The following is a 16016-nucleotide window of genomic DNA, read 5'->3' as shown; positions in this document are numbered from 1 at the left end:
GAAGTTAAGTACAATGAGCTATATGTGCTCTGCCCACCGCGGGTATCAAAACCTGGTTTATAACGTTGTAGGTCCGCAAACATTCCTCTGTGCCGCTAGGAGGGGGTATGCATGTAAGGGAATGGTGATATATTTAGCGATTTTATAATCTATTTAATTAGAAGAACTGTGGTATGTTGATCGGTGTTAGTAGTCTGTTTAAGTAGTGGAATGGTTAAATATCGGTTTTATAATTTGTTTAAGTAGAGGAATGGTAATATGTTTTTCGTATTATTAGTATCTTTAAGTAGAGAAGTGGCGGTTTGATTATTTGTTTCATAGTCCATTTAAGTTGATAATAGTGGTTTGTATGTTGGTTGTAGCATATTTAAATTAAGAAATGTTGATTTGTCTTATAGCTTGTTTAATCTGGTTGTTGGTTTTTTGATTGGTGTTAAAGTATAATCAAGTAAAGAAATGATTTGTTGATTTGATCTTGTAGACTACTTAAGTGGAAAATAGTGATTTGTTTATTGCTGTTGTAACCTGTCTAATTATGGGACCGGTGATTTATTGTTTGGTTTTGTAGTCTATATCTAGTGAAGGAATGTGATATAATAATTACTGCCCCTGTTTCCTGAAGTGGAACGTGACACCGTGTTGATGGGTATAACAGTTTCATCGAGGGGAATGGTGGTATATGAATTAGTGAATAACTATCTTATCGGAATAGAAGAATGACAGCGAATTGGAGATATAAAACACAAAGCTATTAAAACTGTTTCATAACAGAAACAAATGATGAAAAAGATTTTTTGTTTAACAATGCTGTTGGTATGAAAATATTTCCAAATTAGTGTATTAAAAATACACTTAACCATCGCTGTTGATGTAGCAAAACTAAACACAAAAACAAAAAACTTAACCCTGTGGCTACTTTACTGAGTAAGATCACAAATTTAAACTACGTTGTAAAAACACGTAATTGATAGTTAAATATAATTTGGGAACCGACACGTTGTTTTATGAGTAACATCATACGATGTTGTTTAGATGAGAAAAGGCTCATAATATATTACTATATTTCCTTAACACCATAAACCAGATGATGTAATAACGTTTATTAGTGTAGATAATGAAACAGAAATCAAACAAAAAGTGATAGAATATTGCTGATGTTTTGTTCTCTCTCTCTCTCCTAAGCTTAAGAAAATAACTATCGAAATAAAAGTTCCATAAGACCGAAAATGTTTTGTTTCACGAGGAAATAAATCCTGTGATAGATTTACTATAATTATTTATATCGATGTTTGTTTGAGTTAGATTTATATATAGAAATGTAGATATCTAACACTGTTAAATCTGTATTGCGAAATTCTCTCTGTCTATTCAAATTGTAGAAAATTGTTGAGTGTAAGAGTCAACAATATACGCGTGTGTGTAAATACTAGTGTGTAGTTTATGTTGTTGTGCAAGCTGAAATTTTTACAAACGTTTCTCACCATTATAAATACACTGCTGGCCAAAATCTTAAGACTAATGAACATAAAGAAAAAATATGCATTTTGCGTTGTTAGACTCAACCACTTATTTGAGTAGAGCCTTAAGATTTTGGTCAGCAGTGTGTGTGTATATATATATATATATCGTTAAGAAATGATTAATTAATTCATTTAAAGAGCAGGTCTAAAAGAGCAACAAAAACTCATGGTCCGATCGGATGGGTGTCTTTTGGTTATTACGATTAGAATGAGGTAGTGAACTAAATTAGCAAACTTCTCTCATTATCGTCTGTAAGATTAACAGAGGTATTTTGAGGCAATTCAGCTGTAATAAAACTATTAATGCAATAAAAAATAATATTCAGGCTTTTGATATTACTTCTACTGGAACGAATTTATGTTATAAATTAATGATATAATATCGGCCTTAAGTGCGAGATAAGTGACTTCAGTTGTAATCATTGTGGCGCCAAAAATGATTTTGTTAAACTAGTCACGGCTACGTTTTTATTTTTTATGACGAAACTCTATTGTTACGCTCTAGAACGACATATATGTTAGGTACCTGACTAGACGGCGCGTATCTTGCATAAGAAAGCTCGTGAATATATATTAAAAATGTATATATTATTTTCTAAAAGGTCAAGTGTTAAGGGGATTTACTTCTTGCATGATACATATTAAATTTTCTGCCTGTGCTCATTACGTGTTTAAGCTCAATATACCTTTAATAAAGAAAACAACATTGGTACATTATGAATATATTAAGTGATTAGACATATCTAAGTTATTGAAGTGATATAATAACAGAAAATAAGGTTTAAAATTACCACAGTTCGACGATTAGTAATATAAATGTAATATTGTTATAGTGAAAAGGTTTTTGAAGCTCACATTCAGACATTTCACTTTTATCAACAACAGCGATATTAAACAAGAACTATGGAATCGAATGTATATTAAACTAAACGGTGGAAAGTTCGTATCAGGATCTTCGAACCACCAGTCAGGGAGAATTTAATGATTGGTATCAAACGTTCTGATCACAAGTATGAAAACTGCTATTTAAAACTAAGTTCAACACTTTATGTTTTAATTGCACCTTAAGTATTCAACAGTCATTACTAGTAATGTTTCAAAACCATTGTTGGTATTTTGATGGAGTAACATTTAAGTAAGTTTGTTTGAATTTCGCGCAAAGCTACTTGAGAGTTACCTGCGCGAGCTTTCCCTAATTTAGCAGTGTAAGACTAAAGGGAAGGCAGCTAGACATCACCACCCACCGCCAACTCTTGGGCTACTCTTTTACCAAAGAATAGTGGGATTGGCCGTCACATTATAACGCCCACACGGCTGAAAAGGCGAGCATGTTTGGTGCCACCGGGATTCGAACCCGCTACCCTCGGATTACGAGTCGAACGCCTTAACACACTTGGCCATGCCGGGCTTCAAGTAAGTGTAACAGTTTATAACGCTGGGTAAATTAATACGAATTTAAACGGATGTTTCTCTACGTTAATATACTTTTACTGCGAGATTTTGCCCTACATCGGTAACAATGCATTGTTTATCTTGAATATGTATAAAATAATTTTCGTATTTAAGATTTATACAATTTATAACTTTATAAAATTAATTGATTTGATCTCACGCGTGTAGTGTATAATACAAAAATTAATGTTAGTGTGGATTTTCATATAAAATTATAGTTTGCCATAAGAAAAAAATGTTTTAATAAGTTCTGTTGATCTTTGAATCTTTCTTCGATGAAATTGTAAAAATTAATATTCCAGCCCTTTCTGTAACATACCCGCTTTCTTCGACTAAAAAGTCGCGGTTTCTTCGTTTCCTATTTGAATTTAAAATAAATCTATGAGACAGACTTATGATCATTTAATTATAATGATGGTTTTAATTCACGCAATGGAAGTATGAAATTTTAGACCTAAAAATGCCATGGAGACGTTTATTGAAATAAAATGTGTTATTTTTTTTAACTTAATACGTAACGTACTGAAACCAGTACCCTACCTCCTTAATTCAGCGGTAAGTTTAAGTAAGGACTTATAACGCTACAACTTAACTTTTGATACCTTTTGTTGGAATAGCACAAATAGCCCATTGTGTAGTTTGTGTCTGAAGCTTAACAACGATCAAAGAAACAAACTAAATAAGAACGATAAGTAACCCACGTTCTAGTTTTGTTAGTTTTCTCTTTTTAGTAAATAATGTAGTAAATTTACCGTTGTACTTTTATTTTAATACCTACGCTTGTTTCTGTATAGTTTTCTTTTTTACATGTGACGTATATTTTTGACTGTGTATTGCACAAGTCCCGCTTGTTACATTACAAATCATTCAAATTCAGTGAATTACATCCACGAAGATATTAAATATCTTCCTCGGTAAGAAGTGAACTTGTAAGCGGTGTGAATCCAATCAAGAAGCGACAGCTAGCTAGCTAGCTTAAGCGAGGTGTAACAATATCAACTGATAATTAATTTTCTAGTCGTCGACTTGGATCGTTGATAAAATATTCAGTGATTATAAAATATTAGACCGGATATAAGACTCAGTATTGTCTGTACGTTTCTAAAACTGTTGTCATTTAATCGTAATTTGTAATAACTATGAGTATTAACTGTTATTATAAATTGTATTTTTTGTTCGTATATTAACGTATATTTGTATTAAAAAATTAGAATTATGTATCATTCTTGTTGGCAAATACCATACATTTGGTACATAATAGTATTTACTTTAAATTGAAATTCAAATACGTTAACATTCGTGAAAAAATAAATCGGAGCCTCGTCCGAAATAAATTTATAATATGTAACAACTAGTAACTAATATTAATAAGGCTGTGAAAATAACTGATTGTAATTGAAATATGCATCTCGAAAAGAAATTTTAAACACGTACTTGGGCACGTAATAAAATATTGGAAACTAAGACCCTCTTTCCTTTTTCAAATATTTCTCAAAATAATGCTTATGTACATAATTAACTACGATTGTTAAACATTAAAATGAAATGAAGGGGATGCAATTTTTATTCGGAGTTTATAAACATTGATTTAAAACAATCTTCCGAACAGAGGGTTGTACTGCAAATATTTCAGTTCCTTCAAACATGATTTTTGAAGAAATTCTCAATTCTCAACGTAATTTCTAATGCCACCAAACGTGAGGTGATGCTGCTAAAAAAGGGGATCTGATAAAAATGTGTTTGTAACAAATATCGTTAGGCCTAAATAAAAATTCGCAGATAAAACTCAACCTAAGAATAATGTTTTTTTCTTTAAAAAGAGATTCTCTCTTTTTCAATAAATTTAAATCAAAATAAGAAAATAGCAACCAAAGCATAAATAGAACTGAAAGACTAACTAATTAATTTACTTGGCAGTTATTTAGGTTTAAACTCTCTCAGGCCCGAAAAGGATTTAAAGATAACCCTGAACGGTTCGAAACTTCAGTTCCTCTTTCCCACACTAAGAAATGTGGTTAAATTCTAAGTGGAAGTGAAAAGATTTTTGGCTAAAGACCAAATTTTGAAAACAGAAATATTTTACAATGTAGGCTTAAGATATTTAAACCTGATTAGTTGGTTATGTAAGCTGGCCAAAGATGTCTCAAGACGTTCGTCCGGTATAGCCGTGAAGGTAGAGACGAAAACAGGAAGAGTGTGTGTGTTTTCCCAAAGGAAAGCCACATCGGGCTATCTGCTGAGCCCACCGAGGGGAATCAAACCCCTTATTTTAGCGTTGTAAATCCGGAGACATACTACTATACTAGCGGGGGACAACAACAGGAAGAAGAAAAGAGAGGTTGTGTGCTGTTGATGGATACTGCAGACGCTGACGAAGCAGACCAAAGCTGAAAACAAGGTAACCAGTTCTTGATTACTCATCAGTCTGAAACTGGCTATGAAAACGTGAAATTTAAACAACGATATTGTGTCTTAGCATTATCAACTGAATGAAACATCAAGATTGAGATTAAACTTGCTATGGAAGTGAGATGGAAGAACTTAGTGAATATTATTGATTAATGATCACTCATGATTTGAGGTAATAACCTGAACCGACGGAAATAACATATCCTTCATTTACTTGTTTTCATCTCATGAGATAAAAAAACGGACATGTTTATTGTGTTCAGATAAACATTTGAGAAATTAGATGAAATTATTTTACACTTAAATATCTTGTTTCTAAAATTGGGAAATTGTGACGAAAAAGGTGAATGAACTCCCCGGTTTTTCAATGGTATGTATGAAGACTTATGATGCTAAAATTCGGTGTTCAGACGTAAAGAAAGGCAAACCACCATTTTGATATTTTGCGCTCAACAAGAACCATTGCTAAACGTTGTGACGATATACTCGAATACTGCAATAGCTAGTCATATTTGGACTTCTCTTATTAGAAATAAACTAGTTCAATGTCCCTGATAACATCTACAATGGCATCTATCCAAAAACACCAGTTATGTTGCCTAACAAGCCCACTCATCTACTGTTAGCAGCTATTCAAAGACACCAGTTATGATCCCAAAATTAAGCCTACTCATCTGCTATTAATAGCTTTAATTTTTAACTTAATAATTTTAATGTAGTGTTCTGTTCATTCACAGGCTGTAGTGAACTATAAAAAAGTAGAAAATGCGAAGGTGATAAAATAAAAAATTAGAATTTGGGAAATAAATCACCTTTTAAAGACTATGAAAGTAATTTATTTACTTGGTGACGTTTTGAGCAAAGGTTCTTTTTGAATGTTATTTGTTTTTAATGTAAAATACATATAAGACCATCTCTGTAACTACTGGTACTAATTGTAATATTGATGGTTTAAATTTCGTTTATTTAAAGTAGACGATGTTACATATCCATAAGTACTTGGGGACATAAATAGCTTATAAAAAATGTTTAAAATGCCTCTAGAATTCCCATAGTAAATTCTAGCGTTGAAATATTATCAGATCCTTGGTTGTATAACATTTTAAGGTTATTTGTGTTTAAAATAAAATTTTACGTGACAAGTTCTTAATTTGATGTCCCTGGTGGGACAGCAGCAACTTACAGACTTAAAATTCTGAAATTAAGGGCTAGATTCTCCACGATGAACAGACCCCAGGTATCTCATTGTGCGACTTTGCCTTAAAATTAACAGCATTTTAAACTTATTTTAATGTAATAAGTGATTACCCTAAAATCATGCGATGCATATTAAACTATAATTATATATTAACTCTAAACCCTATATTAAAAACGCAATTTTCTTGTTTACACCAAAATTTAAAAGGCTATTATTTTCTATAAAAACTTAAAGTCTCTGTTTTCTTATCTATTTATTCGCCGCGTTCACTACGCAGGTCTCACTTCTCTTATGGGAAGGTGCACAAAACGAATAATTTTCGTCTGCTGATTGAATCGCTAATTTTATCATAAATATATCTATCTCAAGAATAAATTTATACGCAGACTTGACATTTGTTGGAATGTTTGAGTTAACATTTGATTTATAAGATAGCATTATAGCCTATTTAGTTACAGATCATTAACTTCACATCTCCTAAAACATCATAAATTTAACCTCACACACAAAAGAAATGTACGAAGAATTAGAGTGACGTATGTGAAAAAAACAAGAAGTAGGGCTGACCTACAGTATAAAATTATGTCATCTCCAATAAAATAGATTACGTGAAAAGAATCGGGCTTAAATTATAATACTTATTTTATACAATGAGATTAAAGTCGAGTCAGCGTAATTGGTAAGACGCTTGTATGAGGTAGAGGAATTGAATCTGGTAATCGTTTTTTTATTATTACCGATAGAATAGATAGGCCTATTTATTTATAGATTATTAATTATTTATCTGTTAATACATCATATATTTAACTTCACATACAAAAGAAACGTATGCAGACTTAACTGATCTTTCGTAAGTTTAAATTATTTCCTCAATATTTGGATCATATTCCTTACATAGACGTCACGTCTCTATCCTCAGAGTTTTGGGTTGATGATATCACTTAGAGCAGGAATATTCTCATTACTCAATAAGGTTCTTAAAAGCATGCGTAGTTGAATCAGCTGTGGTTATAGTGGTTAGGAAACTCGAATTCCTGTTTCGCGATCCGTTGCTATTAAAAGTAGCTCCGCTATTCGATCAGACCGAAGAGTTGGGTGGGTGCTTTTGACCAGCTGCCTTCCGTCTTATCTATGAGTTTAAAATTAGGCACGGCTATGCGCATGTGTAGCTTTGTGCGAAACATTCTGAAACAAACAAACATGCTCACAAGCTTAGATGGCTAAAGTATTTCACCGATAAACAAAGGCAAGCGTTCCAGTCTCGCTCGTTGTCGGTTTTTCTTATTCAAAAACAAAATTTCACTATAATGAAAATATCCTAGTTTCATTAACAAGATATTATCTGATATAAAAGTGTGAAGTTTTATGACGTGCTTATTACAGATGGCTTAAATAGGTAAATCTAAGACACTATTTTATCCCTCAGCTGTCTCGTTTATATTGTGATGAGTCAGCAACATGTTTTAAGCCTGTTTCGTACTTCTACATTGTACAATACATCAGGTTTATCGGTGACTGTTTTAATAACTCATTTCCTTGTTTCGTCTTAATTTTACGTCTTTGTTTCATGTTTTTGTGGACAACGTTTTATTATTAAACTCAAGCTAGCGAAAATTATTTTCGCTTAATTTTTTTATGTTGTTGGATTTTAGGGACTAAGGTTTTAGAAGGTAGAGTGTTTTTTTTTCTTCGGGTTGTTTACCTTGAACTGTCACCCTAAGTGATATATCTCTAATAGCAAGCCACGCGTCAACTGTAACTTCACTTTTAGCTCTCTTATAAGTTCGTTGCATTTTTAACTAGAAAAGTTTTCTTACATGTTAATAGACGTTTTAAACATAAAAGTATCTTTCTTACGAGTTCATAGTAATGACTTTTTTGCAAATTGATACACATTTAACTAAGAAGGAGACTCTGTCTTAAATTTATTTTTAACCATATATTAACACCTATTGAATAAGAAAACGTAAGAAGGAACTTATAATTTAATAATTTTCTAATACGAGAGAGGTAAAACTGAAACATTGTTTGTATTCTAAATTTACTCACAGCAAAAGAAAAAGTCTTCACAACGGTAGAAAAATAAGTACAAAGAACTATAATACTTAACACCTATTGTGTAGCTTCAGGCTTGACTATAAAAAAACAAAAGCATGAGAAAACTACTTGGAACCTTAAGTACATCAAACATCAATTTAAAATACCGATTACAGATTTATCCAATTGTATTGAGGGAAGACTAGATTTATCTAGTTGTATTGAGGGAAGACTGTCTTCAGCTTAAAATAAATGGAGTAACACAATTTTGTCACGTTTACAAGTGCCTTCAACATATACATACGGGTATGTGTTTATGTATATTCATGTGTAACTAAGCTGATTTTTGTTGGTCTAGTTTTAGAAACATGCACTGAGAGGTTAGGTAATTAGCATGGAAGTTGTATCTCTCGTCTAAAAATACATGTTCCAGAGACAGTAGAACGATTGAGAGAGTCTTACTAAACCAGATATTCCAGTCAACTTTATCTTATACCACGAAAACTAGCTATAAAAATATGTTTAAGATATGGAGCTAGTGGGTATACTGCATCTGCTATATAAAGAAACACTCCGGGAAGTGTATCATAAACCATTTTATTTCTTCAAAATAATGAACATAAAAACACTTTTAAAGTACTGTAATTTTTTTCTGACCTAAATGAAATATTAAAACCCATATCAGTCACCAAGGTTTACAACTAAACAGTGGGAAATTATACTTTTTATATATTTCACACGTAACATTTCACATCTGTGTAGTCGGGAAGTATTCAGATTACTGGGTTCACTTGTTAATTTTCACACTTGACGAATCCATAATTGAAACAACGAATCGGATACAACTAACATTGTAGTATATTGAAGCGATATACTCAGAGGAATACATGAAACATATTTTGTAGGAGCACAGACTAACAGATACAACTGACTTCTCGTGAAGTGACATACTCGAAGGAACACAAAAAAAAAAACATATCTGGTAGGAGCACAGACTGTACGATACAATTGAATTCTCATGAAGTGTTTGTTTGTTTTTTGAATTTCGCACAAAGCTACTCGAGGGCTATCTGTGCTAGCCGTCCCTAATTTAGCAGTGTAAGATTAGAGGGAAGGCAGCTAGTCATCACCACCCACCGCCAACTTTTGGGCTACTCTTTTACCAACGAATAGTGGGATTGACCGTCACATTATAACGCCCCCACGGCTTAAAAGGCGAGCATGTTTGGCGCGAAGGGGATGCGAACCCGCGACCCTCAGATTACGAGTCGAACGCCTTAACACGCTTGGCCATGCCAGGCCCTCTCATGAAGTGACATACTCGGAGGAACACAAAAACATATCTTGTAGGAGCAGAGACTTGTAAGATACAACCGTCACAATGTGAAGCGACGTACTCGGAGGAACATGAGAAACATATCTGGTAGGAGTATAGACTGTAGGTTACAATCAACACATCACGATGTTACACGCAAGGATACAGTTCGGAAATAAAGATAAAAAATCTGACTTGTATACGAACTGAGAAGAAAAACGGAACAAAACAGTTTCAACCAACCTAAATATGGAAAACATGATTATGGCAAAGACAAGCTTCTTTGATTCTAAGATGGTAAGCACCTGGTTGATGTGCACACATTGAACATGCCGAAAATAAACTCTTCCGTTTTTCAACTGTACACGTGTAGTTTCAGTGAAATGGAGCGACATTCTTGTCATAAGTAATTAACAAGGAGGAATCAGCTGCATGCTCCAGGTGTCTAACAAGCTCTAATAATGTCAGAGGAAAGCACCAGCGATCAGAACATATTAATTATGTTTTTTACAATTTTGATGGTATTTATTAGAGGCTGAAAATGATTATTTCACATTTGACTAGTCCAAGATTTAATATTTACACTTTTAGTCATGACTTTTAACACGTATCACTCTATAAGCATATCTAAATTGCTTTAAGCTCTAAAACCGAACAACTTTACCACATTTTAAAAAATCGAACTAGTTGATCATTTGTTGATTGCCGTCAATCTAATCCCAGTGTATTATCAACACTATATAACTTGAACGACTTGTGTATGCTAATACAGCAACACACGGCTATAGGAATAAAAAACAATTTTGAACAAATGTGTTAAACGTTTTAGAGATAAAAGTATTAGTTTTCTAAACACAAAACTCACAGAACGGAGAGCAAAAGGTTAATATTAGTCAAGTCTGCAGGAATGTCCTCATTTCCAAGCTGAAGTCTATCATTACGAGAGAGAGCCCTCCAACCTCCATATGGAGAACATTGCAATGTAAGTGAACATATTTCCTGATACTGATAACAAAATAATAGAGAAGAATCTGAAGTTGAATAAAGCTTATAAGTTAGACTTACAACCTCCACCACTCAAAATCAACGGCTTATTTCACGACAAAGATGGCTGAAGTAACCTCCCATTCGATTTTGCTAGACTTTCGATAAAACTTCAATGGATCCATGTGTTTTTGGATGGCTTAATAGAGGTCTACATGCAGTATTGTGCATTAGATTTCAGACTATTTTGAAAGAACATTTGAAGGTAAATCACAGGTGAAATATCAACATTTTATTAATTCATATTTAGTACAACAGAAACTCAGTGGAAGTGTTTGAGTTCATAGTTAATACTTTGTGTGTCTTCCTTTTGCTTTAATAACTGCAGATAGTCTTTCAGGCATTGTCGCAACATATTTAGTCAAAATATCCTTTGAGAGTTTACTCTTAATGTCTCTAATATACTTTCATACAGTTTATTTGGAAGTAACTTTTGATTTTTCAAGCTTTCGATCTATCAAATCCCAGATCTGTTCATTTGGATTGAGATCAAGTCTTTACGGAGGTCGTTGCATCACTTGAATGAATCCAGCAGCTTCTTTCTTAGCTATTTAATTTCTACATAGGTTAGATAAATGTTTGTGGTCATTATCTTTTTGGTAGTAGAATACTTTACCAATAATACTCAAACCTCTGAGTATACCATGACGGATTGGTATCTGATGGTACTTACGCTGGTCCATTGTTCCATCTATTTTGCAAAAATCTCCTGAGCCTCAGCATAAAAAACCCAAACCATCACACTGTCTCCTGTATGCTTTCTGGTAGGTGAAATGCATTGATTTCAGCATATTCTACTTTTCATCCGCTGGACATACAACCTACTATTCGAACAAAATATTTCAAACTTGGACTTATCTGTGCAACCATCAACATTCCGGTTTTGTATTTTTTTTTAGCAAATTTCAGTCTCTTGACAATAGTCGGAGATCGAAGTAAAGGTTTTGTAACTGCTACCTGACCAGATATTACTTTCTCGTTGAGCCTTCTTGATACTGTAGTTCTGGACACTTTTCTGTCATTTTGTACATGGTCATGACATGCGTTTTATACAAGTATATGGAAATTCTAAAGAATGCTAAGTATTTTCACCCTGGCTCATTCAGTTGTCAACAGGATCAGTGAAGCATTACTATAGTGTTGAGATATAAATTCTGTAATGACATGGAAGTATGAGCCCCATATAATGGTAAGAATGGCAAAATATTTTTTAGTCTCGTGCACATAATGGCAGATCTGTGAAATGTTTTTAAGTTGTGTGATCTAAAATTCACTCGAGTTTGATAAGGAATTAGTTCCACGGGATCTGGAAAATTATTCTTATAGAATATGAGTAATCTCGTTATGAGTGAGCCTATTATAGCACATTTACTACTTGTATTAAATTCTATATGGTTGTGTTACGTACTTGATTTTTAATTACACAAATTCTACTAACCGTGCTGTGATATGGAGCCATGGGAGCGTTCGTTATAAGGATCTTTGTTAAATACCTGCAAAAAAAACAAATAAACAAATAATTAAAGTGATAGTTAAAAATACATGGAGTAAAAGCTGAAATTAGAGAAAACAACTAATAATTAACTAGTTTGTAAGTTTAAATTATTTGAAATATCTTAATTTGCTCATATGGTTAAGATTGATCAATATTGTGTTAACACGTATTATATGTAAAAAAACGTTCCACTACACTTTTAAATCGTTGTTTGTAAGTTTGATGTTGTTAGGACAGTCATTATTTATGCTGTACCTTTGATACTTTGAGTACTTGCACAAAATATGCTTGCCCTTTCAGCTCTCACGGCGTTAAAATGCGATAGTAAATCTCACTATTCGTTGGTAAAAGAGTAGCCCAAGAGTGGGTGATGATGACCAGCTGCTTTTCTTCTAGTTTTATACTGTTAAATTAGGGACGGCTAGAGCAGATAGCCCTCGTATAGTTTTGCGCTAAATTCAAACCAAACCAAACTTTGAGTACCTCTATACTTTGTGTTTTTGCAAATGAAGACTACGGTGACAAAAGCGTTTATTGTTTGTTCCAGATTTTACACACAAAGCCATAAAGAAAGTTGATCTGCGCGTAGCCATTTTAATTTTGAAATAACAGACTAGTAGGAAGACGACTATAACATTCACACCCAACTGTTGAGCTGTTCTCTTCTGATCAAATCGTAGGAATTGACAGCCACTCTTATAGGACACCTATGACACCAAAATGCGGAAATGGGACGCAAACCATATGCTACATCCATTTCTAGGGTGCTTATTATCTTCAACTGAATTACTTCTTTTGGTTTTTAAACAAGGAAAGAAATGTGAGATTCATAATTAAGAGAGACATATTTAGTTCCTTCTTGAAAACTGATTCTGAGGACAGTCGTCACTTCTGCATTCTCCTGTAATTAACCTGAGTTTTAACGTGCGTGCAACAGTCTGATAAAGTAACGTAATCGTGAAACGGATACACTAAAAGTTTTATTCCTAAATACGTTCGTAGCGATGAAGGAGAATAAGACTAAGGTAGGTGAGATTTTAGATCCCTCAACGGATAAAATAGTGTTAACAGTCATTTGTATATTCCTCTGCTGTTCTGGTTGTGTGTACATTATTTCAATTGCAACACATTTCTCTGAAATAGACAAAAGACTTCTTTACATAAGCCAAAATATACAAACTAGATAACCCATGATGTACCCTGTGTGTTAACAGAAGACTTAAGTTCCATTTTTCACTACCATTTTGTTTCTGTGAGGGTTTTATTGGCTTACGTAAGAGGGGACAATCCCCCAGAGTTCACATTTTATAGCTGTATAACTTAATCTGATTACAATTTTAAGAGCTCTATAAGATATTATGTCTAGGTTCCATTAGGATATACATTGCTATATCTGAAAGAGTCGATTATTTGATTATATATGTTGAAACCTAAGAACGTGCATTTGTTGCTACTAATGGCGATTTGATTACAGGCTGGAAACGTGATTAAGTGGAGAATAGAACTTACCTACACAAGAAGAGAGTTTCGAAGATTTTTCACGTCTCACATGTAACCTTCAAAAAGCTTGATTAATGTGAAAGAGAATAATCGGATCCAAATCTCATGTAGAAGAAAACAGGATCAAGATATATTTATTTACATCTGTAAAACGACAATTACTAAAGACGACCGTTCTGTAAACATTCGATTTTTGGAAATCCCTTATATATGCATATGTATGCATACACTCACACATACGCCCTCCATTGACACAGCGGAATGTCTACGGAATCACCCTTCTAGAAACGTGGTGGGCAGAGCACAGATAGCCCATTATCTAGCTTTGTGCTTAATTCCAAATAATCAGTGAAACAACAAGCGCCCGTGCACGTGCACACACACACACAGTTTTGATACTTCCGATATTTGAACACAAATAAACCTAGATAAATATGTTCTCTCGAAGGCTTATTATATGCGTAAAGACTGAATAGATGGTAATCGTAAGATAGTTGAAATATGACATTCTCTCGGTGGAAAGCTAAGTGTTCTGTTAACAAATTAACATTTTAAATAAATCATTGTGTAATAAACACGGGAGTTTTGTATTGTACTCGTAACGTTGAAGGAACGCCATGCGTTTTTGTGACGTTTTGTTAACGTCGATAATATGTCACTTTTTATTGCTAAAGAGTAGCCCAAGGGTTGGCGGCGGGTGGTGCCCTCTGGCCATTTTCCCTATAGTCTATCACTTGAAATTAGGGATGGCTAGCACAGGTAACTCTTTGCGCAAAATCCAACAAATAAACAAAACCTACTCTTCGTGGAATCATTACATTTAGTATGCTGGTGTTCTTTTTCACAACAGTAAAATTGCAATTTTCGTAGTGGAATATATTTGAGACTCACCGTCTTAACTCTTTCGTTTGTCAAATCCGACCATGACCATCAACTCTGTCCTAAGGCACGTCGAAGAAATAAACTAGGTCTCTTGTTTGGTGATTCAGTTCTTCTTTGTGCAGCGCAAGTAACCTATATCTATATAGTTTCTTGAAAACGAATTCGATCTTCTGCGGATAAGCTATATAAGATGAATCTTTTTTTTCTCTCTTAACACCCAAAAGTACGAATTTTGTCAAGAAAAGAAACATTAGACTCAGTATATTTTAACATTTTGTACTCGTCGCTGAGTTTTACTAGTTTAGGGGAATTCCATATCTCATATTAATTATAGATCATCACAAAAAAAAGTGCTACCTTATCCCAAGTTTACTGATGAGGTGTGGAATTTCCCGGGTCAGGTCCGATTTAGAGAGTAGTGGTGAATCTAAGACAGACTGGACTTCACGTTTCTTTGAAAATAACTATATAAATGCAGCCAACCTCTAATGAATAAGGAAAACCGAATATTAAACACGTGTATGAAATATCAGGTATTATAAAAAACAAAACAAAACAACTTACAGCTCGGTTCTAAAGAATGTTTTTACGATGTAGGAAGACCATTCAGTATGATCACGTTTTGTGTTTTTTAAGCCCTTATAGTAATTTGTAAACTGATAAGACGAAAATGCAGTACGTCTTTTTTATCGCAAAGCCTCTTTTTTGTATATAACCTTCTTTTAGTTATTTTAGAGATAAGAGCTTTAATCTGTTTTGGCAAGTTTCTTAGCCATATTTGAAAGAACTCATGTTCAAGCTGCACTCTTAAGTTACAGCACTTACTAATGTCTGTAAATGGTTACGTTCAGTGAAAAGTGGTTTAGAAGTTAAATCTACAAACAATAGAAATACAATGATACAATATTCCAGTTACTTTGGTATCGTAAAATCTGTAGAATCAAATAAAGGGTTGACATTTTAAAGTAACATCAGGATTATTAAACCTAACTTTATGAAACAATGCTCTGTTTTTATTTGAATCGCGAGTATTTCATAGGAGAATTAAATAATAATTAATTGCGGGCCTTTAATCTTACACTAATATAAAAAATAGTAACTTCAATGGATTAATTTCGTTGAAACAAAGTTAAAGAGCAAATACTTCAAACAATATTTGAAACA

The 16016-nt window shown here is 33.4% G+C and overlaps 1 protein-coding gene and 1 long non-coding RNA gene across 2 annotated transcripts in view; one reads left to right on the top strand and one right to left on the bottom strand.

Moving 5' to 3' along the window:
* The window catches only part of LOC143223487 (uncharacterized), a 54423-nt gene extending 46845 nt beyond the window's left edge, over nucleotides 1-7578 (bottom strand). Inside the window, exon 1 of the long non-coding RNA XR_013012930.1 lies at nucleotides 7474-7578. This is a non-coding gene — a long non-coding RNA (uncharacterized LOC143223487). The remainder of the gene's footprint in view (nucleotides 1-7473) is intronic.
* The window catches only part of LOC143223485 (protein still life, isoform SIF type 1-like), a 422725-nt gene that overhangs the window by 111142 nt on the left and 295567 nt on the right, over nucleotides 1-16016 (top strand). The window lies entirely within an intron of this gene.

This window comes from Tachypleus tridentatus, chromosome 8 (genome assembly GCF_004210375.1).
Source record: "Tachypleus tridentatus isolate NWPU-2018 chromosome 8, ASM421037v1, whole genome shotgun sequence".
NCBI lineage: Eukaryota > Metazoa > Arthropoda > Merostomata > Xiphosura > Limulidae > Tachypleus > Tachypleus tridentatus.
This window is presented reverse-complemented; position numbering and strand designations above follow the sequence as displayed.